Source organism: Acanthochromis polyacanthus, chromosome 21 (genome assembly GCF_021347895.1).
Source record: "Acanthochromis polyacanthus isolate Apoly-LR-REF ecotype Palm Island chromosome 21, KAUST_Apoly_ChrSc, whole genome shotgun sequence".
NCBI classification, from domain to species: domain Eukaryota; kingdom Metazoa; phylum Chordata; class Actinopteri; family Pomacentridae; genus Acanthochromis; species Acanthochromis polyacanthus.
Genome location: NC_067133.1, coordinates 1004205 through 1028010, shown reverse-complemented (window position 1 = coordinate 1028010; position 23806 = coordinate 1004205). Strand labels below are relative to the sequence as shown.

General features: G+C 41.8%; 1 protein-coding gene across 3 annotated transcripts in view; it reads right to left on the bottom strand.

Moving 5' to 3' along the window:
• Window positions 1-23806, bottom strand: part of LOC110955462 (thyroid hormone receptor alpha) — a 135448-nt gene that overhangs the window by 77125 nt on the left and 34517 nt on the right. For all 3 annotated transcript variants that reach the window (XM_051940988.1, XM_022200467.2, XM_022200468.2), the window contains exon 3: window positions 1775-2964. The gene's annotated coding sequence lies outside the window, so the exon portion shown is untranslated. The remainder of the gene's footprint in view (window positions 1-1774; window positions 2965-23806) is intronic.

Sequence of the window (23806 nt, the reverse complement as noted above, 5' to 3'; positions counted from 1 at the left end):
AATGGTGTCTCCTGTTTTGACACCTTTGAATCACACACAGAGGAAGGACGAAGACTTGACAAAGTTCTTTACGGAAGCGTGATCACTTTGAGCAGAACTCAACCTAGAAGTTCAGCTTTCTCTTGTGGTTTCATGCCACAGTTACCCACAGACGGCAGCTTGTGTTAGTGTTTCACGCCTTTTCAGGTGACGCACGCCAGAGAGTAGCGAGATGTGAAATCAGTGGTGCGTAGCTCAATGCATATGCGCTGGTAGACTTGTCCAAGGCCTCGGAGCGGGCAGCCCTGCTAGCTGGTCTGACAGGAACATCAGTGCTCTGGGTGAAGTACTAATGCCGGCGTGCTCGCAGTGACGAAGCAAACGCCGGGATCTTCAGCAGCCATTACTCACTAACATTTGCTGATCTGTACTAACACTTGCTTCTGCTCCATGTCTTCGAATGGTTGACACTGTTTACTGCTTCTTAGAGGTTTATTACAAACTGTAAAGTGTCGACATACCACTGTGAGTTCTACTTTCATGTGGGAAGGACAGCTTTAGCCACCAGAAGGGTCCATCATTGGTTTACTTTCACACACAAGGCAATACTTGGACTACAGCCCACCTACAGAACAGTTCTGATCTTCATTCTAGATGTTCACAAGACCATTTGTTGCTTTCGGTTCCATATATTCTTACTGAACTGGGTAAAAAGGCTTTTGTTTGCTCTGCACCTTCTGCCTGGAAGACGTTGAAGAAAGACTGGAAATTAACCGAGTTAGTCTCATTGAGTGCTGTCAAATCTAAACTGCGAGTTCTTGAGGTCGTTTTCACAACAAGCGCTTGTTTTTCATAGCTTGCTTGTAAATTTATGTACATTTTCTTGGGCTTGTTTTTTATTCGTATTTTAATTGTGTTAAACTGTGTAATTTCATAACGGTATTTCGTGTTTGCTGCTGCCTATCTTGGCCTTGAAAAAGAGGTTCTTAATCTCAACAGGATTTCTCCGGGTCAAATAAAAATAAAGTATCCCCGTAGCTGAAGTTTTTAGTTTTGCAGCTGTTTGAGAGATGCAGCAAGTAGATAAAAGGTGAGAGTTTTTCTATTCCATCCTGCGGGGATCTTCAATCTACCACATTTCACCACAAGACTCAACATGTTAATACATGTAATATCCGTGTTAGGAACCTGCAGTGTGTGCCAGAAGGATGGACAGGCTGACAGCTAGGAAATCTGTCATTTGACATTTAAAACCTCACAGCACTTTTTGGAGCTTTTTCACATCTATAGACAGTGAATACAGCCCGAGATAAAATATTCAAGACGTATAGTCGTGAGTGTGAGGTATGATATTTTATATAATAGCCGTCATTTTGATGACCAATCACATCACAGAAGTCTGAACTTTTGATTGATAAAGTCAAATATACTCTGGGTTTCTTCGAGCATTGAACTTTGGTGCTGTTCCGTATTTTCAGCCACTTTTCTTTTGACTGTATGTTATTAAGGAAGAGTTCAAATTCAGTTAATGACCTTTACTGCACAGCGGTCCTTCCATCTCTCCTTAATCTCCCGTCTGTCTCCAGTCTGTATCATGTAATAAGGCAGAAATGCCATTTAAATGTCAGTCAGTGATGTAAAGAAACGAAATGATAAGAAAATGAAAACTAAAAATATTCCTGTTATTCAATAGATGAAACTGATGGAAAAAAACAAGTGGATGTGAGTTATCTGCATGACCTGTGACACTGAGGAGAAGGCAGCAAGCTTATGAACTTAAGGAAAAGGAACTCACCATTGCATTCTTCTTGACTTGTTCTGAATCTGTCCCTCCTTTGCTCTTCGCCGCTGCACAATATGGATCTTCTCAGTGTTTACTTCTTTATCCTTTGTGTCCTGCCAGCAGAGTAGGAAAAAGCCGGCGAGGCTCCCAAGAACTTCTCCGGCTCCTCGGATAGCTTCCCTACTCTGGAGGCTCCACGAGGTGAAGAGTAAACTCACGGTAAAGGGGGAACTTCTGCAGGCCCCCGTGGGCAATCTGCTGATTTATGCTACCGCTTGGACGGCGAGGCTCGTGTGTGATGTGACTTTCCTGCTGAGAGAATGAAGCAAAGTTTCCTGACAGGCGGTACTCCTGAGTCTCTCGCCTTGCTTCTCTGGAGGCTTCCCTGGCTATATTCTTGCCTCTGAGGCGAGTGGAAGATGCCAGAGTGAGTCGTCTGCTGGGTAGATTGAAGCACCAGACTACTGAGCACGTGGTACCTGCTGGGCAGATTAAAGCACCAGAAAAGTGAATGCTGTTGCAGTTCCCTTCTATTTACTTGACAGAGCGTCTATGTAGAAGCTGTGTTTGCTGAGGTATATAGTTGCCTGCCAGGTATGCTGCACAGAAGGGTTAGGCGATTGTTCGAGTGGAGCTGCTGCCCTCGTTGCTTCCGGTAACAACTAGCCTCCAGGTCCGGGGTCAGTACAATTTAGGCAGGGAGCAGGGCAGAGCTGGCAGGTGGTATGAGGTCCAAGGTCATTGCTGGTCGTCACGGCTGCAGAAAGGAGAGCTTGAGAGGCAATACAGGTTGTCACGGTAACAACAGTGAGATGTCACGGGTGCGTTTCTTCTTTTTTTTTTTGCAGTCAGTTGGCTGTTTCGGTGGAGGAGGTAGGCAGTGGGAGAAAATCCCTGAGGTAAAATGGAAAAATGCTGCACGTACGTAGAGAAGAAAAAGAAGGAGGTGATAACGGATAATAAGTCGCTATTTTCTTCCTTTTCTATTTCTCTAGGAGGTAGAAAGCAGAAGTGTTTCTCTATGACTGGATCGGAGCAAGATGGCGGGAGGTAAAACTGTGCTGTATCAATCTTAAATATATTTTTCTCTCTTCTGTTCTCTGAAAAACAATGCTGGTGGTTCGCCAGTGTCCATCCGGAAAGGAGTTGATTCTTGGCTCTGGCTCTGAATGACAACAGGGAGGTTTCTTCAGGGGCTCCGCCTACGGAAGGAAAAAAAAAACAAGAGCAGGTTAAAAAGACCACAGCACGGCATTACTCTTAACACTGTTTGCGATTTTTATGGGTGAGAATCTCATAGACGACTAGAGGAGCGTGTTCAGTGCAGTTGCTTCAGGTTTGGGTAGCTGTGGAAAAGATCGCAGTGTGTCGGACGATAAAACAACTGGTCTGAAGTGTCAAACTGCGTTTTGTTGACCCGACCATCTACCCTGACAGCCTCTTTATGAATTTCTACACCACATTAAAACAGTCGTGCTTCTCATGCCATCACATTAGAATCACAATTCCCACTGTCACCAGAGGTCCTCATCAAATTTAGCAAAAATCTGTTTGCTTGAGCACAGTTCCCTGTATCTGCTTTAAGATTTAAGCAAGTCTTTTTATACAGGATACAATATTAGTTGAATATAACTGAGGGTTGTCTTGTATTTGGTGACTGGATACGGCAGAGGAAAATGTTTGGTCTGTCAGTCCAATTGTGCAAAACAAATTAACACAAAAATGATCCAAATCTGGGCTGCACAGTGGGGTAGTGGTTAGCACTTTTGCCTTGCAGCAAGAAGATCCCCGGTTCAAATCCTGGCCTGGGATCTTTCTGCATGAAGTTTGCATGTTCTCCCTGTGCATGTGTGGGTTTTCTCCGGGTACTCCGGCTTCCTCCCACAGTCCAAAAACATGCTGAGGTTAATTGAGTACTCTAAATTGTCCGTAGGTGTGAATGTGAGTGTGATTGTGTGTCTGTATATGTAGCCCTGTGACAGACTGGTGACCTGTCCAGGGTGTCCCCTGCCTTCACCAGAGTCAGCTGGGATAGACTCCAGCACCCCCCATGACCCTAGTGAGGATAAAGCGGTGTATAGAGAATGAAAACAAGCTTTAGAAAACCACTGCTTCCCATAGATATGAATGCATTCCTTTGTTTATGAGATGAACTGGCACAAAGTGCATGCTGGGATTCTCCCAAGACATACTGCTGGTGTAGCTTCCTGCAGATGGTTGTATATTCTCGGCAATATTGAGCAGCAGCAGAAAATATATATTTTGATGATAACTAAAACAGTCTTTTGAGGCCTTTCTCAAAGCATTATTGTAGTTCTATATTGATTCTGCAGGTTGCTGTACTTGTGCACTTACTGAACCGTTTTCTCTGCTGTACTATTAGTCTACTGGAGCAGACACTACACACATTTTGAGCTGATAAAGAGCCAAATCAAAGCGCTTCCTTGACTAAATCAGATTGTGTTTTGGAGTCCAGGCATTTTTCTTATTACTTGCTCTCTCGCTCAGCGGGTCATTAGGAGGATGGATTCGGTCCTTAGCCTGTAAACCAGGAGTGTCCAACATGAGGCCCGTAGGCCAAAACCGGTCCTCCAGAGGGTCCAATCCGGCCCTCAAAGAGTAAAAATTACAGAGAAGACATTAACTGCAATTTGTAAACTTGTAAAACTACAAATTTAAAATAATTTCTAGACTATGACAAGTTGTTTTGATCATAAAGGAAAACGGTAGATTGCTCATTGTTCTTTTGTCATTTTGTGTCTCATTTTTCTAATGATTTGTCTCGTTTTTGTCGTTTGTTGGCGCTTTTTTCAGATTTTGATTTTTTTTAGTTTAGTTTCGTGTCATTTGTGTCATTTTGTTTCTCACGTTTGTCGTTTTGCATTTCTTTTTTGTAATATTTTGTCTCGTTTTGTTGTTTTTTTGTCTGACCTTTGTCGCTGGTCTCAAGTTTTTGTTGTTTCCTTTTTGTCGGATTTTTGTCATCTTGTGTTTTGCTTTATTCATTTTTTGGGTACCGTTTTTGTCGTTTTGTGCTTTTTTTGTCTCATTTGTCCATTTTTTTGCCACTTTTTGGTCTAATTTTTTGCCTCTTTTCTGTTTTGTTCTGCATCATGTGTCTAATTTTGTCATTTTGTGTCTTGTTTTTGTTGTTTTTGTTGTCTTTTTGTTGTTATTTATAGGTTACTACACTCAGATTTTACTGGTCTGGTCCACTTGGAATCAAACTGGGCTGAATGTGGCTCTTGAACTAAAATGAGTTTGACACCGCTGCTGTAAACATGTTTCCTAAATACCATCAGCAGCCAAAAGGTGCTTTATTCTGCAATTGTTTTTACAACAGAAAAGAACATTAGCAAAGTGTCTGGATCAAGAAAATACTCTTATTCATACCCAGACACATCTGTCAAACTGTGATGCTTCTTAAAACATTGATTCCAATTACGTGCATTCTAAATGGGAGGTTTGTGCGGCACATGAACGAGCTGTCAAAGACAAGCGAGACATGTTACAGAAGAAACGACAATTCATGCACAGCAGAAAGATGACGCAGCAGCACGCACTGATGTGTTTCCTGCATGTGTCACCGCTGCCCTGTGTAGGTGACAGACGCTAATAACCAACAAATGCACGGAGTTCACTCTGCAGCAACAAAAGCTGCAGGACTTGTTCAGTATGCAAAGCAGCTACTGGGTGGAAAATCTATTGTTGGTAGTCCACATTTGAAGGAACACAATGTACAGACACACATATACGTTCCCTGGTAATCTTCCTCCATTTGTGCAAGCTGGTCTTGGGCTGGGTCTCTGTCAGACGCACATCTCTTACTCATAAAGGCAAACACAAGTGAGTTTCACGCTTAAAGACACACGTCGCCGCTTCCGTCCACAGCAACCATGAGTCAAGGTCTGTTCTCCATTTTAAGAACATTTTAGACAAATAAAAATCACCATCTACTTTCCAAACCGAGCTTCGAGCACTCTTACCACCGTTAGCACCACTTGTTGATACGTTAAGAGTTAAGAACATGAGCAGATACACTCACTCCTGCACTCAAAAGCTCACCGTCACACACTCCAACACAACTCACATGTTTAATGAAACCATGATGCTGCAAAGCGTGACACCCGCCCATCGGGATGAGTTTATCTTTGATGAAGGGGATGAACTGGATTCAAAGAGCGTACATTTAAATCCCTGGTTCCTGGCAATAGTACTTGCACCACTTTAAACATGAAATAATATCAATAAACAGCTGTTATTTGTGACTCCAGCTCGTCTACGTCCACAGATGGGCCACAAGGGGTCCCCAACCGTCCTACAGAGCAGGAAAACAAAGCCCTTTATAGTTCTTTGTGGTCATTTGTTTCTCTTTAAAGTCATTATACGCGGCTCTGTCGTCATCCCGCGTCACTTTATGTTCATTCTATCACCCTCTGTGGTCACTTTGCATCTCTCTGCGTTTGTTTTGTGTCTCTCTTTGGTCATCTGATTGACTTTCCATCAAGAACTGATGTCTTTATGCAAAGGCTTTCAGCCAGCAGCCTCTAGTCTGCACCTCTTTCCACCACTTTGAAAAATAACTGAAAATACACCTTACTAGATTTCTCGTCTCCCCGGCATGCAGCAGCCCCCCCAAGCAAACAAACACGGTGTAATTAACCAGCAGCGAGAAACGTCAAATGAAAGAGACGCAGAGACTAATCTCCTGAAAGAAGACAGACGGAGAGGAGTTATTTCATACAATATGCAGCATTCTGTAAGAAGGGAAAAAAAGAACTACCCTCCCCCACCGGGTACGGTGACAGATGTACAGTACAGGCTGCAATCAGGAGTTTACCAGAAATACTGCGTGACTGTCAGAAGGTAAAAGAGCTGCTGGCTGGCTGCCTGCTGGACTGGCTGTGAAAGCAGAGAAGACGACTGTTGGTTGCCTGAATATTTGGCTGTGGAGGGAGTGAAAGTGAGAAGGAGAGAGAGAGAGAGAGATTCCCATTTCTCTTCAAACATTTCCCCTCCGTCTCTCCTTTACCACTGTTACGGCTCTGTGTATTGTGGTTCTGTGTGGTCTTTCGGTCTGGAAGCACTTGTGGTGGGTGCTACAGACAACTTCGACCTTCTGTTGGCGGCTTTAGTTTTGGGGTGGAGCCCTATGTGTCAGTGGAGACTGAGGCTCCAATTCATAGTCTGCCAACTGTGTGTAGAAGCCACTTAGTATTTTGAGCTTTTGTGAACTGTGTTCAGTATGTACACTTATTCAGAGGCACCAGTTTTGTTTAGTTTGTTTTGTACACCTTTTGTATTAGTTTTTGTTCCTGGTGGTGGGTGTTACTTCTGTAGTTCGGTTTGGCTAGGGAGTTTAGTTGTTTTCTTTGTGTTTAGCTCAGTTACAAACTCTGTTAGCCTTCATTATGTTTTATTCCGTTCTTTGTTTTGGCAACACCCACCAGTCTTATGTTTTATTGTCACTTTTTCGTTCTTTTTACTACTAAGCAATAAATCCCTTAACCTAAACCAACACCATCTGGTTATTTTGTTGCATCCAGCCAACCCCTAGAGGTTGGATCGTAACAACCACGTATAAAGTATTGTGTCTATCCAGAGTTTGATATATCTTATTCCTCCGCGTCGTACAGATCATCGATGAGCCTCACTGTCGTCCATATTGAACATGTGTACCAGTTTTCTAATGTAATAAAAGACCTGTACAGCGGAGTGACGCAGTTCATTCAGAAAGTATGGCTCAGTGGATGGAAACATCTCTCCACGATAAGATTTATGCTCCCCAGAGGATGAATCGTACTGATTGTACCAATCTCATGAGTTGTATTTATTTATTTGATAGGGACAGTGCACACTAATGAGCATCTACTTAGGCAGCAAAAAATATGTTGGATTATAGCAACAATGCAGTGAAACATAGGACAATAGGTCACAATAAAAGGACGTTACAAAAAATACACAGTGAAGTTAAAGCTCAATGGTTGCAACACATTTTCCTGTAGTGCCACCGTCAGGCCGATGTTTTCGGTTCAGACAGAAATATGTTGACTTTAATGGATTGCCATAAAATCCTGCTTGCACATTCGTGTCTCTTTGAGGATGATTCGTAATCACTGCGCTGATCATCCGGTCTTACTAGTAGGAGTCGGTGTTTGTGCCGGTATCTTCCGTTACTGGTTGAGTGTTCGACCCATAAACAGGAGCTATAGTCCCCAACACAGCGGTCTGGGTTCGATTCCCGCTCACGGCCCTTTACTGCAGGTTTTCCCCTCATGACACTCCAACCTCCGTTCTACACTGTCAGGACAGGAAAGCTGTCTGCCTCTCTACTTACCTATCTAATAAAGCCAACAAAAGGCCAAACAAAATTACTTAAAAATAAAAGATTGATTGCTGCGACAACCATTCATGGTCCCCAGAGGATGAATCGTACTGATTTTGAAGACTTTTCCTGCAGCGCCACCGTCAGGCCGACGTTTTAGGTTCAGACAGAAATGTCTTCACTGTAACCCTTTAAGCTTCAGTCAATTCCAGCCGTTTTCAGTACAAAAAAAATCGCTAATATTCTATTTTTAAATAAAAAAAATTACGAAAAATACAGGGAATATTGGACGGGCATCGCGAGGTGCATTTCCTTGAAAATGACCGATTCGGGGATTTTATACCGACTTCAGGACATGTTTTGGACAAAATAGTTTCCTGGCTTGTGTCATCTGGATGTAAAAGGTTGGATTATGGCTGTTTTTTGTGGATTCTTTTTTTTGTGTGTAATAATAAACCCGGAAATGTGAGTCGCGCTGTGTGCGTTGAAGCCGTGTATAGAGAACGGATGGATGAATATTCGTTTTTGTCGGACAAATGTGTTTTTCTCACCCGCTGTAGTAATCGCATCTGAAAGTGGTTTATACCGGCGGATTCATGAGAATCTAAGCTTTCCATCGGCATATAGTGTTTGTATAATTGTGTTTGCAGCCGTCGGACATTCTTGAAATTCCTATGCAAATTAGTAGGTGTACCGCCGGCGGTACACTGAAGCTTAAGGGGTTAATGGATTGCCATAAAATCTTGCTTGTATATTCATGTCTCTTTGAGGATGATTTGTAATCACTGCAGCGATCATCCGGTCTTAGCAGTAGGAGTCTGTGTTTGTGGCGGTATCTTCCAACTCTGCACCAATCTTATTAAATCTAAGCTGATGCACTTGGCATGTGGTTTGGAGTGAAATGCTTCAACAACTGTTGGATGGGCTGCCGGGAAACCAGGAGTGAGCAACATTACCTACTAATGCTAGGACTTTGCTTGTTCCTCCCAGTTTTAGAAGACCAAGACGATGACAGGCATACTCTAAATTTAAGGATTCAGAAGAGTCCACAAACCAATGGATGACAATCCTACGTCAATCGTTTATCGACAGTTTGCTCCTCTAAAGCATGCTTGCTCATTAAAAACCCTCCAAAGTTAAGAAAAATAAAGACATCGGTCAACATGTGAGGATTACTGTACTTGACGGTCTTCATTTTATTTACATTTTATTACATTTTTTGATACTTTATTTGATTGTACATAATTTAACCTTCATTTTGTTGTGAGTGATTTATGAGAGGTGACTGCTGTAATTAATAAAGTACTTTATCTGTTGCTGATGGATAATAATGACATTTGACAATTCAAAGAACTTGTTCAGAAAAAGTCTTCGTCGTTCATTTCCTACGTTGTTATTTGCCAGTTGCTATATTAATAATTACGATGGCAAACTATTAATGGTAGATATATTTATGTAATTTATTTTCCTGGACACAGCCTCGTGCTTTATTGATCACCCAGCTCGAGCATCTAACTGATTAGTTAATCAACAGAAGATGAACAGCTATCAGCTGGTAATTAAAGACATTTAGCACACAAATAAACCATTTCTGAAATTAATTTTCTTCTTCAATTGGAGACAAATGGGTCTGACGGGATAAAGAACGCAGTGTTGGTTGTGTTTCTTTCACAGGGTTTTGTGAACAATAAATCAAATATAGAGGGACTGCAGCCGTGTGCTTTAAAAACAAGATTGGATATAAAAAAAAAAAGAGGATACGGGCGAGCATGTCTGAGCAGATGCGAATCAATTTGCTGCAGCTAGTTTTGTATTTTCAGCCCATTCTTTACACCTGTCAGTCTGACCTTTCACCCCAGAGACAATGCAGGAAACCAGATAGGGAAGCTATCCTGCGAGCATCAACAGACCCTCCGCTGCTATATTTACTGCGTCTGGGGTTCAGCGCTCAGGGGCTGGCACACTGACCTGGAGAGAGTAAAGCTCAGTCTCTTGGCTGAGGCTCTGTCTCAGTGTTTGGCAGCATGTGGGGATGAGGTCATACAGTATTTGTATCTGCTTTTTTCCCCCTTCATCCCGACTTCTCCTAAGATTCTGAATGTGGGCGGATTTGGAGCCTAAAAACACCCAGCGCTCCGCCTACACACACTCTGAAAGGTCATTCAGTCAAACGTGGATGCATGTGTGGCTCTTCACTGCTCTGCTCCAATCGGAATAAGATGCTTTCAGCAGCATTTAATGAGAAAAGCCGAAGAAAAAGCTATTAAAAAAAAAAAAAGATAAGAGCTTAATCTGTGAATGTAATTGGAAGAGTCTTTCCCCGCTTTGAAGCAGCGCTCACATGCATACAATGTTTAATTTGTCAGAAAATAAGAAGCTGGGCTGTAAAATTAGGATCGTATTCTTGTTAATGTGAGAGCGGTACTTCAGACTGCCGCGCCGATGGAGCGATCTATTACGGCGTGCACATGAAATTATAGAACGAGACGGGACCACGTGATCCGATGACACTGGTGGAGCCTGTTTGGTGATGGCAGTGTTGATGCAGTGTTCACATCTGACAGATCTTGTCCCTTTTATCTTAAGAGTGTTGAGACAAGGCTCACATGGAGAGCTGGCAAAAGAAACTGCAATAACACCCAGAGGAATGCAATGCTCAATCAATACCTCCCTGTAACTATTTTTAGATTTACTATATTAAAAACCCACAGCTGGAGCTTCCATCTTCCATTACTGATTCCAATCTTTTCATTTTTCAATACTTCGGAACTTTAATTTTGATGAAAATTCTGCCTGACATGGAGGGCACACATTTCTGGGCAGATAGTCTGGCATTCCTCAGAGTATTTTGTTCATTTCTTCTCCGCTTCGGGGGTTGTGTTGCTCTACTTTTCTCTCTAAAATACCCTCAAGGTGTTCTGTTGGTTTCAAGTCGGGCAACATTCTTGGTCGGGTCAGAGGTTTCATTCCCCCCCCCCCCCTCTTCAGGAACTCTTGTGTTATTCTGGCAGTTGTGCTTTGGATCCGTTATCATCTTGACATATTCCTCTTCTGCCAAGCTTGTGCAGACTGGGAGTCGGCCAGTGTTTTGATAAATTCAGAGGCTTTCATGGTGCAGCTATAACCGTCATCTTCCCAACACTTTTTGCTCACATTCAGCCCCTCATCATGACACCCCAACCTCCGTTCTTCACTGTCAGGACGATGCATTCACTGTAGTCGTTCCAAACGGCTTCAAACCAAACATGTCGAACCACATCTGAGCCAAAAGGAATTTTCTCATCATATTCATCAGGCGTTTTTTCATGCATTTGAAGTGCGTTGTTCCAAAAAGCGAGCACGGTTTGTATTTTTCTTGGATGCCGTCCAAATGAAGCAGGTTTCAAGCAATGCCTTTCACATGAATTCAGAAAGTGTTTTATCTTATAAATTTGTCAGTTTTCCATTTGATGATAAAAAGGCCGCTGCAAAAAAACAACAAAGCCGACAATATATTCTGTCAGTCATTACAGAACGTCATGCACAGCTTGAAAAGACGAGCTAACAGCACTTGGTGGTTCAGGAAATTGTCTTTCAAAAGCGCTGTACTTTCAGCATCTCCAGGCAACACACAAAACAAGTATAAAAGAGAAGTCTCTATAGTTTCTGTAAAAAGCCTATCCGTACTTTCACCCCTTCCCTGCTCCTCATTAAAACTGACTGAGCACACTTGGCTTCTTTTGATCATCCTCTGTATGAACCTCAGCAAAGGAATAAAAAAGATGCACCTGCGGCATTTTATTTCCTTCTTTTTTTTACAAATGACTGATTCTCTGCCAAATGACTTGGTAGACGAGCTGTATTTCAAATCCATATTTTTCCAAGGAAACGTGGTGCTGAGTGCTGTCTAGAAAGAGGTCCAGGATAAAAAGGAGTGGGGTCGCATCTTACAGTCAGATAGCAGATCCTGGAGAAGGAAACGAAAAGACAAACAACTACAAAAGGCATCTGAAAGAAAAGTCTGTTTTGAAAATGCTGTACGTTAGAATTTAACTAGAGTCTCATGGAAGCTTCATTAAATATACATGAATTAATATTCCATTTGTGTCAAGCCTGTTAGGTTTGTGGCCCACTGTGGATTCTGAAATGTGTGCAGGTTGTGTTATGAGGGAGAAATTGGCTTGTGGGTTAGGACACACGAGCACTCGGTGCTAATTGAGACCGCAGGGTTTGAGAGTACTGCTGTGAAGAAGCTGAGTAAGGCTAATGATGAGAACAGAAAGCTGAAGTTACAGTCCGACGTGCACTTTAAATGCAGCGGAGTCTGTGAGTTTGGCTGCATGAGTCAGAGTCTTATTGAAATTTACAGTAATTAAATCAAATCTTTTTGGTTCTTAATTAATGAGACTCTGACTTGAAATCATACAAACTTAAAAATCACTCATCCTTTAAATGTTGCATGAATAAATAAGGATAGATCTTATCCTTTTTCTCTCTGTTTTTTTCTCATTTAATTAATTTTGCTGTTTTGATATGTGTGCCATCTTCTCTGCTTTTCATGCTCCACTGATTCCATAACAGCATGCCGGTTTAATGGAGGAGCCCCTGTCAACCAACAGCCAAATATAAAGAAATGTCTTTCATAACTCAACAACAATTATACATGATAAAAGTGTAATCAATCCTGCTTTTAAATGGGGTCATATTTGATGTGTTCATGAACAGAATCGATCTAAACGCTCCTTGTGTGATAGTCACAACCTTGAAAACGGAAATTTTCTGAAAAATAAGACTTCTTGTGCTGTATTTTTCCAAGTTCAAATAGACATACGGTAGGGCTGAACCAAATATCCGAATATCCGAATATTCGGTCGTGACGGTGGTATCCGGACATTAATTTTGACTCCATTTAAGAGTTTGGGCATTTCAGAGGTTAAACGGGAAAATACGCATGGCAAGTTAACCTTCATCTTCAAAAAGAACAAAATATAGCAAGCCAACTCCACGTCGAATAGACAGATGAGGCAGAAGGTTGCATGGAAATGAACAGATCAGACTGCATTCACTGAAAAACAAAAGACAAGTGAGTTCAGTGAACGCCTGCCGTTCAATTATGAGGACAGGTCTGACACCATTTGCCTTCAGGCGTTTAAGAGAAGGAAAACTACAGTATGCAGAATGTCAGTATAGAAATTTCACAAGACGGCTTTTATTATCCTGACAGGCAAAGAAGACAGAGAGCTCGACCTCAGGGCTCGGCAATAATGATCTATAAGGAGACGCATGCAAGAAATAGTGCTAACCTGATGATACATGAAATGTGTCAGCACTGGTTGACTAAATGAGGTGAAGAAAGAAAAATGGTGTTCTACTGAGAAAAAAATAAAAAGAAGGGACGTGGTAAAAACAGCACAAACACATGGAAAATATAAGTACTTTTTTCTAATGAGGCAAATTCATGAGTGTCACTGACAGTTCAAGGGAATAATGAGAAGTAATTTCTCTATGTTCAGTGAAGTTCATTACCGTGTTATTGACATTTACACCTGGAGGTCTTTATTGTGGAAACTAGGGCTGACCCGAATAGTGGTTTCTGCTCTCCGGATTTTGGGACCCTATTAAAGACGAATATCCGAATATTCGTTCCGCCCCGCTACGTCCGTCAGGAGGGGGGGTGTATTCCGGCGGATACGGCCCGAATATTTGGATCCATTCTGGTCTCCCGGACGCAAATTTTGCACACTGCCTTCGTTTTGTGTTCAGTTAAACTGAAGAATTCCCAAACAGCGGAGGTCTTCGGCGTCTTGTCTTGCGTTTATGCAACGAAGTGAAGCGTGACGTCAGAGTCAGCAGCCACCCGGCCATTCAGGTGGTGGTAACAAACACGAATGGAGGAGCCGAACACGACGGGATGAGCCGAAGTGGGCCGAAGGCGAAGGGAAGAGACGAGCTCCGAATATTCCTATTTTCGTCTGGGGGGAGGAGGGGGTGATCACATAGACATGTGTATATGTTTATGTGATCACACGACGGTATGAGCCGATATGAGCCGATGTGGGCCAAAGGCGGAGGGAAGACAGTAATGCTGAATTTTCGTTCCGCCCGGTAACGTCCGACCGTAGCGAACGAATACGGCTGAATATCCGGATACGAACGACTATCCGGATACCGCCATAGCGAACAAATATTCGGATATTCGGGTCCAGCCCTAGTGGAAACCTATTAATTATTACTAGTTTTAGAGGTGTAGTTGTTCTTGTTAATGGCTTATAAGTAATGCCAATATTTAAACCTTTTATGAGCGGCGCCTGCTATAAAAAGTGTCGACATGTATTTCAGGGGTGTCAAACATGTGGCCCGTGAGCCAAAAACGGCCCGCCAGAGGGTTCAATCCGGCCCGTGGGACGACTTTGCAAACTGCAAAAAATCCAGAGAAGACATTAACTGCAGACTGTACATTTGTAAAATTATAAATTTGAAATCATTTCTAGGCCATGACAAGTTGTTTCAATCATAAAGTAAAATTCTAGATTGTTCTTTGTTCTTTTGTCGTTTTGTGTCTCATCTTTGTAATATTTTGGCATGTTTTTGTTGTTTTTTGTCTTTTTAGTCTGACTTTTGTTGCTTTGTTTCTCATTTTATGTTTCCTTGCTTGTGCTTTTTGTCTTATTTTTGCCATTTTGTGTTGCGCTTTATTCATAGTATTAAGCATCTTTTTTAGTCATTTTGTGTTTTCTTTGTCTTGCTTGTGTTGTCTATTTTTTTGTAGGTTTGTTTCTAACTTTCTCGTTTGTGTCGTGTAATTTTTTGTCTTGTTTTTGTCCATTTTTTGTCTCTTTGCTTCGTTTTGTGTCGTTTCTCTCATTTCGTGTCTCGTTTTTGTAATATTTTGTCTTGTTTTCTTGTCTTTTTTTGTCGTTTTGTCCATAAAGTACAACACTATGTCATTCAGTTCCAAATGCCTGTGACTAAATGTTGTGTTCCTTTGTAGACACTCTGTGATCTGGAAGTTGTAATATGTAAATGATAAACTGAGGCTGAATGCTGCTGAAACTGAACTTATTTTCTTCAAAAATTTCAGGTTATTCATTGATTTTTTGTAAAAAAAGTTTCTTAAGTGTGAATATTTTCAGAATGTACTTTTTTGCACGAAAACAAAGGAAATATTTGGAGTTGTGGTTATTTATAGGTTACTATGCTGTTATTTTACTGATCCGGCACACTGGAGATCAAATTGGGTCGAATGTGGCCTCAGAACTAAAATGATTTTGACACTCCTCATGAATTAATACAAATACTGAGTACTTTATTAATACCTGAGCCAGTTGTGTGGCAGCAGCGCAGCACATATGATCGTGCAGATACAGCTCCAGAGCTTCGGCTCAAGCCCGTGTCAAACATCAGAATGGGGTAAAAAGCGATCTCAGTGACTTTGACTGTTACTGCCAGATGAGCAAATAGAAGAAAACATCGATCGAGCTGCAGGTCTGCGGCTCGAAGCGCCTTGTTGATGAGAGGGGTCAGAGGAGAACGGCCGGAGAGGCTCGAGCTGACGAGCGGCGGAGCGGAAAAGCATCGCAGAGTGCACAACTTGAGGAGGATAGGATGCAACAGTAGAAAACCAGCACTGGGTTCCCCTCCCGTCAACCAAGAACAGAAATCTGACGCTCACACAAACTGGACAGACTGGGAGAATGTATCCTGGTGTAATGACTCTTGATTTCTGCTGAGGCTACAGATGGTCGCTAACAGAATTTTGGCAGCAGCAGAATGAATCCGACCTGCTTTGTGTCAGCAGTCCAGGCTGCCGGTGGTGCGATGGTGTGGGGGAATGCTTTCTGGCACACTTCAGGCCTCTTAACACCAATCAATCATGGTCTGAATGCCGCAGATTATCCCAGGATAGCTGCGGACAATGTGCATTCCTTTATGCTCTCAGTTTACCATCTTCATAATGCAGCGTGTCACAGCAGCAAATGCCACCTCAGATTGCTTTCACAAACAAGACAATGAATTTAAGTGGACTTCAGTGACGTCTCGAGTGCAGCGGAACACCTTAGGGATGCAGCATGAATGTGAGACAGATCCACACAAATGATGCAATGATCCAGCAACGGAGGCAGAGAGACACCTGTAGAAAGCGTACATGTGGATTTGCAGGGTGGCAACGGACTAGTTCCAAAGATGGAAACTGCTCACTGGGTGCAAAAGCCTGAGAAAAGCCTCAACAGTTGGCAAGTGGCTTCCACACATTTGATTAGGATAAAATAATTGAATCACAGGCTCAAGCTTCAAGTATTTCCAAATGTCACTGGATCAAACAGGTCAAAGTCTGAGAGTGGAGTCGTTTCAGGGGTTTGTGACTCCTACAAAACTGCTTTATTACACCGACAAGGAACGCGGCGGAGTTATGTGATGATCGGCGTACGTTTGTCTGTGAATCTGTCTGTCTTTCTACAACATTACTCAAAAACAGACCAACAGATTTGGATGAAATTTTCAGGGAGGGTCAGAAATGACACAAGGACCACCTCATTAGATTTTGGCAGTGATGCAACGGATTTGTTAAGGACTTCCCATTGCGAGATACAGCGGCTGGCACGGCGTCCCTGTAACCATGACAACAAGTGAACGCTGTTTCAGTTGCCTCCATTAATTCGCTCAGCTTGCTACATATTTCAGCCACACCGTTCAGTATCTGTACATAAGTTAGTTTGAGGGTCAATCTATATTAAATGGTCAGATTCTACGTTGCTGTGATTTCTGAATACACAAATTGAGGAAGGAACAGTCTCGGCAGAGTACTACACTCTTCTTGTTGAAAATACTGCTAATACATTTCATTCATCACATCCATTTTTTCTGCATTAAAAACACCCCGCTCGATATATTTATTTTATAAGGACTGCTACATATTTATTTGCATTTTGTTGGAGCTTTTTCATTTTAAAAACATCTTGTCAGTAGTCGCTCAGCCGATTCATCCATCTGCACGTTTTCTCTTGAACGCGGTGACTTCTATTTGGATTGCGTTCAGTATGCTCACACACACGCTTGCCAGATTAGCTTCTGGCAATGCGACCGACAATGCAGCCTGTAATGTACATCGAGCAGACATAATTGCACACAAAATGTCCGCGAGCACCGACTGAAGAAGAAAAATGATTATGTGCCGTTGTGCAGCTCTAAACCCAGTCCTGTGGTTCTCCTGTAATGATGCTCCTCTGCTCGCTCTCTCTGTCATTATACGGGTCAATATTTGCCGGGTGAAGAGACAGACAGCCAGTTCTGCATGTTCCATACCACGCATAGCCTTCTATATTACTGCCTATATAACCTCAGGGGACAGCTATACAAGCAGGCCACACTAGGACACCCAGAGATATGTACGGTATGAGGACAGCTACGTGCGCACACACACACACACACACACACACACACACACACACACACACACACACACACACACACACACACACACACACACACACACACACACACACACACACACACACACACACACACACACACACACACACACACACACACACACACACACACACACAGAAGCGCTGAAGTAAAAAAGCAGGAAAGTGAACAAAGGCAGTCATCTGGTGGCAAAACAACACACCCAAGCTGTTACTCACATCCATGGGCGGATTCGCATGCACAAAGGTTGAATTCTCCCACAGCCACACACCCACACACATGTGCGCATATACATACATGCACACACACACACACACACACACACACACACACTTGGCAAGTTGACAGACTGAGAGCACAGTGTGGGTGACCTTGGATGCCGTCAGGCTTTGCCAGCAGCTGAGCCAAGATCAGGACAGAGAGGAGGTGGCAGCTTGGTGGAAGGATGAGAGGGCAGCAGAGCAAAGTGATGGGCAGATAATACGGGGGCAAACAGCAGATGGGGAGACATGAGAGGGTGATAAGGGGGGAAAAAAGCAGAGAAATGTGCAATAAGGAGGAGAATGGGAGGAGGAGCACAGAGGGAAAGAGTGGATGTAGGTGTGAAATCTATGTATATGGATTAGCTGGAGATCTCCTCCTTATGGTTGCATAGCAACCATATGGAAGTCATGAAAACTGAACCCTGTGGCATCTGCCAAAAGGGAAAAGAAGTACCACTCTGCTTTTCAGCTACTCGGAAGCAGGACAACTCCGCTGTTTGTGCAACACGGACACGCTTCCATGCATGAACCAAAGCACATGCCAATCCTGAGCAGCCTTCAGAGCCAGAGAGGAGGAGGAGGAGGAGGAGGAGGAGGAGGAGGAGGAGCAGCTTAATGGATAGGGATGGGAATCAAGACATCAAAGACAGCAGGAAAATAAAGAAATCACAAAAACATGGAAGCATAGAGGAAAATTAGTGCCACTTAACCCTCCTGTTGTCCTCACTTACAGCTACCTAAAAATATTGTTTCTTTATCTGAAAAAAAATCCAAAAACTTCAGCAAAAATATTCCCCAAATTTCTGAAAATTTGCAAAACCTTCAGTAAGCAAATTCCAATAATTCATTTAAAGTTTCCCTTACAAGTTTTTTTTTTTAAATCCTCCAAATTTGGGAAGAAAATTCTTGTAAATATTTTCCAAAAATGAGTAAAAATCTCCCAAAAATATCCTAAAAATATCTAAAGTGAATACATATACATCAGCAAAATTCGCTGGATTTTGGTTGATTTTTATGCGAATGTTCTTAAAGAAACATTTTGAACATTTGAACAGTTTATTTGCAAAAGCAGATAACGCCATTTTTATTCATTTTCAGCAATTTTTTTATTGTTTACTTCAGATAATATCAATCAAACTGAAGGTAAATGGATTTGACTCAGTAGAAAATATAAGACAAAATAGAGAAAAAATATTATTGTTATTATTATTATCTCAAGTAAACAATAAAAAAATAAGTTTTCTGAAAATTTATAAAAATGGAGTTCTGTTTTTGCAAATAAACTCTTCATTTCTATTTTTCCCACCAAAAAATGTTCCAAGATTTCCCAAAAATGTTGAAAATGTGGACATCAGAAGTTTCACTGTGAAAATATTTCTTTTTTCCCACATTTTCAAACTTTAAAACGGGTCAATTTTGACCTGCAGGAAAACAAGAGGGTTAAAGTGACATATTTACAAGCAGCACCCTTCTAGTACGACATAATAACGCACACAGCAGCGTTGTTCTTTGTTTATCTTGTATCAAACAGAGTCGTGAATTTCTAGAACATGTTAATTAACATCGTTGTCAGTGACTCATTGTCAGACGGCTGTTATTTACTCTGTAATTTATAGTGCTGATTAAGTGGCAGCAATTATGTCAATTTTTGCAGCACACTTTCAGAGCTCCCTCTGTCCTGCTGACGAGGACATGAAGACTTGTTGTAATTTTGTTTTTTAACTGTATTTCAAAATTCTTCGTACCTACGTGGCCCGAGGCTGTTCAGTTTGTCGGGTAGGAAATCCAACAAAGAGGATAAAGCATGCCAGAAAACGTCTACTCTTCTAGCTTTTTAGGGATTGTCAGTAGCTGGGTTTCCATTACAGTTTTTCGCAAAATAAAAGCGATATTTCTAAAATTTCGACAAAGTATATTTGCGCTTTGAACGTGTTTCCATTGAAGGTTGTTCTGGGCAGAAGCATCGTAACTCTCGTAAAATATCATCCCGCGAGATTTCACTGAAGGAAGACGGACGCTTCTGTCTCCTTCTAACACTCTGCATTCCTCTGCTGTTTGCTGTCTAGTATGGCAGTGATGTTTTTCTCAAGAATAATGGCAAGAAAAGTCTCGGTCTCCTCTTCTGTCCACACGTACCGCGCCATGTTTACTCCGAGAGAACTGGTCATGTGACCAGGTGCGTCACGTCCGGTGACGTATAATTGCGGAAAAAGTGTTTCCATCGCGCTTTTGCGATATTTTTCAATATCGAAACGTCTGAAAAACCACCTCATGAGAGCGTAAAAACTTTATAGCGATATTTTAGTCCTTTTTCGAAATTCAGGTGTTTCCATTACCAGTTTTTTATTGCGATATTTACATTTTGCGCATATCTAAGGGTAATGGAAACACAGCTAGTGACACTTCTGTAATTGAGAACATGGTAGCGATCCTCTTGAGCACTCTGTCCTTGCTTTAATCAAAGGCTGGGCTTCACTTCCCTACCAGGCTTGGTACGTTAAAATTTTCCAACCAACCACCGTCAGTCCAACAACAGGTAATTGCCTACATATTTGGTGTATGTGCAGCACAGGGGGTGGGTGAACACTGAGCAGCTGTTTGAAAGTCTGATGAAGAATGTCTCCACTCTCTGCCTCTAAATCAGTGATCTTCACTGTTTTTTCCCAAAGCGGCAGGGCAAAGTCAACAGGAAAGCCAAATTTACCACATGCACCAGGAGCCAACCAACCATGGGGAGATCTGCCTGCTAATTTGTCATCCAACCACATCCAAAAAGCAGTGCAGCCAATTCTAATTAAAGACAGGCTTGCCTTAACAGTGGGATGAGCAGACGGCATGCATGCACTCCCAAGTGAATATGTTTGATTGAATTTTCAATTAGCTGAGTTTGTTTGCATATTTAACACAAAGAATTCAATCTGTGGATGCCAATTAAAACTTTGCCTGCCCTTTTTTTTTTTAAATTTCCTCTGTTCATCTTGGATGGCTCAAGCGTTCTTTTTTGGATTTAAAATCCCGCTATCTGCCTGTTGGTCCCCTCTCCGCCAAATTGGTATTGATTTTTGGTTCCTGAATGCTCTGAGTCTCAATCGTCTTCATTTGTCGCACCATTTTGTTTCTCTCCATCTGGTTTGCAATTTCATTTAAAAAGAAATAGATCCATTTATGCCGTCTGTGCACGTCACACCCGCTAGCATTAGATGGAAAAGTAGGAAAGTAGATCTACTGTACAGGGCAACTCATGCAAAGTGTGCAGGGATGACAGTGGCGATGAATGACTTCCCACCAGAGCTCATGTAACAAAAACAAGGTGATTAACTGGGGATCTTCTTCTATATATCATTCCAAATATATTATATTATATTATATTGTGTATTTGCTTGTCCAACAGCACTGTCGCCACGGCGTTCAAGAGGGCCGCCAAATCAAGCAACCACACATTTAGTGAAGTTCTGAGCAGGTTGTGACAGCTCAAAGTTTGCAAACTGTACCGCCATTTTCTTTATGAATTGCTCGCCCGTTTTGAGTATTTTTTATAAATTATGTGCCTTAGCTGCATCATCATACTGCCCCCCAATTAAAGCTTGATGAGTGGTACAATGAGTAACACTGCTCTAAATGGAGAAACAGGAGGGGAATTAAAAGCCATTAATTAATCAGACCATGTACAGAGTTTTCGGTCTAGTTCTCCAATGAGACTTTGATTAGAGAGAAATTAATAGTTATGGCTTTATTGTAATTTAGTCAGGGCCACAATTTGTAAAAGATAGAATTTAGTTCAACAAGAACAAGCATAAAATGGCCCAACTCCACCTGACAGTTCCTGTTAACGTACACTTTGAACTGAGATTTACAGGTTAAAAATTTGTTGAGTTCAATTTTCAACGAGGCAGCTCATTAAATTATTAAAAATCGATACTCAGCTCATCAACAAATACAGACTTCAGGGATAAGCTTGTCATCTCTGCCACGTATTATTCTTCATTTCTGCTATCTATACACTTTTAAAATCCCTTTTGGTACAGGAAACAACAACCGTCTCCAAACAGCCGGCCAGCACACTGAAATTTAAAAATTTCACAGATTTCAATCGGGCAATAACAGACCAGCTTGGTTTTGTTTTCAGAAAATTAGCCACATAAATACATGCAAACATTCCACCAAAACAATTCGCCCATCACTGCTTTGAAGGGACGCTTTCACTGCATGTTCAGCCCCTCACTGCCGAAGATGACGCCAGAGCATTCTTCTCTCTATAGCAGAATGATAGCGAGCTGCAGTCATTCTCCAGCACTAACAAAGCACCGTGGAGAAAAGTCTGGCTGTGAGACTGATAGCTGATATTTTCATCCAATTGTCCAACTCTAATAGCAAAACTATCAGCTAAAAGTGGGGGCCACATCATTCACGACTGAATAACATTCTTTTTTTTGAATTGCTTTTAAAAGCGCCTGAGCTGCAGAGTGGGGAAAAAAAAAACATAAAAGGGAGCAGTTAGGAGCCTTTAGAAAAAGTGTCTCTTTCCTTGTTGAGATGCCTAAGATAATGACTCTGCACTATGTGGAGTGATAGCACTTCATCGCTGCATGCTTCTTGAGTCTCACTTTGGATATCTACATTTTTTGGAATGTTTTTTACCACTAAAGGGCAAGGAACTATATATGGTAACTTCACTGACCTTGATTTTCAACATGAAAATTAAAAATTTTGAAAAATGTCACAAAAGTAAAAAAAAAGTCTGATGTTCTCCAATAACACTCTAGGGTTGACATTTTGAATTTCTAATTATTTCATTGAGTGTCCTTTAAAGGTAATCCAAAGTAGTTTAAATAAATCCACTGGACTTTAAGAAAGTTCCTTGAAGATGTTTCACCTCTCATCCAAGAGGCTTCTTCAGTTCTGGTGGTAGTTGGTGTTGCCTCAGCTAATCTCTGTGAGGTGTGTCCAGGGCTATTATTCCAACGACCGATACCAAAACTCATCCGACTACTCAACGATGGTCGTTGTATCGGTGAGAGTTGTTTCAGGACACCAACGTTCAGATTTTGGACAGGGAGGACAGATGGTTTGAGAGAGGAGTGAAAGAAGCCATCCATGTCAAAGTAGAGAAGCCATCTCTGAACGGGGGGGTGGTCTGCGACATCATCTTTCGCCAATTTACAATCGGGTCCTTTCAAAACTCTCCAAGAGCGACTCAGCAGACTCATGCTAATGATCACCATTAGCACACGAGGGCTCAGTGACATCTGTGCATTTCAACGAACCCACCGATACTCACAACCACCATCGTTGAGTAGTCAGATGAGTTTTGGTATCGTTACTTGGAATAATAGCCCTGGACACACCTCACAGAGGTTTAAAAGCTGAGGCAACACCAATCACCACCAGAACTGAAGAAGCCTCTTGGATGAGAGGTGAAACGTCTTCAAGGAACTTTCTTGAAATCAAGTGGATTGATTTAAACTACTTTGGACAACCATGACCTGGATGAATGAGAACCTACACAGACATCATGCCCTTTAAAGGGTTAACACAGGCTGAAATAACCACTACCATCAACAGCTAGTTAGCTTAGCACAAAGAACTGAAACTGGAGCACCAATATGTTTGCTAACTCATGGTGATGAAAGACTCCAGGTCATGATTGCACACAGCTATGAAAAAACTAAACACATGGTACTCAAGCTTCAGGACGACAAAACTCAAAGAAAGTACCTCAATGGGTAAACATAGTTTATAGTTATAGGATATTTGATGGCTAGATGCTAACTGACACTAACTACACTGAAAAGTGTTGTAAATACGCTCAAAACATGAACATTAAACATAAAGTAAAGGTCAGAAGTGAGTTGCTTGAGTTATTTTTAGAGATGCTCTACCAAATGACCAACCAAGAACTTGCACAGATCCTCAGTTAAGGAACCTCTAAGCTAACATGTTTCTGCTGACTGACAGCAACTGAAGGCCTCGAACACGGTGAGATTCTGCAACATCCAAGATCCTGAGATTAGTTTAAATTAGATTAGATCAGATTATATTAGATTGCAT